Source organism: Octopus bimaculoides, chromosome 17 (genome assembly GCF_001194135.2).
Source record: "Octopus bimaculoides isolate UCB-OBI-ISO-001 chromosome 17, ASM119413v2, whole genome shotgun sequence".
NCBI lineage: Eukaryota > Metazoa > Mollusca > Cephalopoda > Octopoda > Octopodidae > Octopus > Octopus bimaculoides.
Window position 1 is genome coordinate 20,632,304 of NC_068997.1, and position 2,500 is coordinate 20,634,803.

The window sequence follows — 2,500 nt, forward strand, 5'->3', positions numbered from 1 at the left end:
ATGGATGGTGAAGATGGATGTGGTGGTGGTAGTGGCGGCGGTGGCGATAGTATTGTTGATAGTAGCGGTGGTGGTTCCAGTGGTGGTGGTGGTGGAGGTGGTGGTGGCGACGGGTTGTGCATGTGTGGTTTGATGACGCTGTACTGGGAGACTATTCTCCTTACACATTCGGGTAATCATCTCAGCTAATCCGGTCGTCTGCGTCATCTGACAAGGGCCGCACACTTCCGTAATAAACGGTGAAATATCTCGGACTTCAATCCGGCAGAAGTGGACACAACACACACACATACACTCACACACACATATACACGCATTCTCACTCTCTCACTCTCTCTCTCTCTTTCATTATCATTGCTGCCGGATTAAAGGGATAAATAAATTTGGGGATAAGTGAGACGTCATGTTATAATGAGTATCTGTCATTCCGTCCGACATTCGCATCAGAATGATGCTTTATCTTGGCCAGAAATTATTTATTTATTTACTCATTAATTTACTTATTTATTTATTTATTTATTCATTCATTTTAGAATGCAAAACTGTTGTTGTTATTGTTGTTGTTGTTGCTCTGTTGTTTGCCCTGATCGAGTGGGTCTATCTTAAAGATGTCCAATCCAGCCGCCATTGTCATATCTAATTTTCAAGGGAAACCATTATCTAACATGCCCTCCTATTTTGGGAGTAGCAGGACGGAATTTGAAAGATGATATCCTTCGGCTGCTATTTCTAGTAGATGTCCTGGGTAAGACTTTAAACTGCCTATGTTAGTAGAGCCCTTGTTCGGGAGTTTTGGGGTTATCAGGAGCGTGGACCCACCTCTTAGACACTATTATTCTCTGGTCTACCCTGAGCCCGTGTAGTAGCACCTTTCAGATAGCACGTTATGGAAGAAACCCCTAGCACAAACCCTCATTGCCTTTTAAGTGCCTTAGGATAAGAAAAAGCGAAGGGAATAAACCTGGATAATAAATCAAAGAGCGGAGTCCATCAAAGTAAAGGTTAGGGGAGTCAACCTGGATAGCAAATCCAGGAGCGAAGTTCATCAGGCGGTCCAGTGCCCTCTTTGATACCCTTTCAGCTCCTCCAGGGAAGGTGGAGCTCTCCAGTCCAGTAAAGCAATCCATCTGGGAGAAGTCCACTCCCGTATAAAACCTACAGTCAGCTGCACACCCGCAGCCGTCGTATCTCGGTGAACCACTGGGTTCAGATCTTCAAGTCTAAAGAGTGGAATCGAATTACTTTAAAATTAATAAGCGCCGGACAACATTTCTGATTGTTCCCTCTGACACATGGAAGTCTTTTGCAATCGATCTTAGATTTTCTGGGATCGTAACTAATGGTCTATTGAACTTGCTGGATAAATTCAAGTGTTCTGGTGATTTCAGAGCGTTTAGAATGCTTTTTATGCTTTGATACTGATGATACATGTCCATCTTCAGTCTCTAGCTCCTTACAAACTTTGTAGACGAAAGATCTGGCAACTTTTAAAGATCGAGATATTTCAAAATCGCTATACTCAGCCATTATAACCGCAATAGTAGCATGCCTCTTCGTTTCTTGAGTAAGCTGAGGGTCTACCATTATTATTTTCTGAAACAATGATTATACAGAGTTAGCAAAAAAATGCAGCAAAGACCCCAAAAAGGTATGTCCTCAAATACTTTACGCACCCTGTATTTTTGAAAATTAGAGTAATTAAAAGATTCTTCATTTTTCCCACGCAGTCGACTCCATAGTCCCTAATACCTAAATAAAATTTTCCAGCAGTCACTTTCAAAAATACTGGATTACATTGTTGGTTTCAAATTTTGGCACAAGGCCAACAATTTTGGGGGGAAGGATAAGATGATTAAATTGACCCCAGTGTCTCACTGCTACTTATTTTATCGATCACGAAAGGATGAAAGGCAAAGTCAGCCGCGGCGAATATGGACCACCACTTTGAGTAGCACTGATCTAGAGTCTACCAACGGCGTACTATTCAAAGTAACGCGTGATTTAGACCAGCCCCTAGGCGATAAATACTCATAGGGTTGATTTTCTCTGTGTACACAACCGAAATACCCTATTTCATACTCACCTACCATAGGCCGGAACCGCAGAGATTATCCAATCCTACCTGGTGCATATCTTTCCAAGTACCTGATTCTATCCGAATCCTTATTTCATTATATATATATATATGACGGGCTTCTTTCAGTTTCCGTCTACCAAATTTAGGTTTTAGTCGGCCCGAGGCTACAGTAGAAGACACTCGTTAAAGGTGCCTCACAGTCGAACTGAACCTGGAAACATGTGGTTGGGAACCAAACTTCCTACCACGCAGCCACACTTGCGCCTGTATGAACACATTAAATAGACATATAAACGCATATAATAAACATAATTTATTTAAGTATACACAATAAACATACCATATAAACGCATATAATAAACATAATTTATTAAAGTATACACAATAAACATACCATATAAATGCATATAATAAACAAATAGT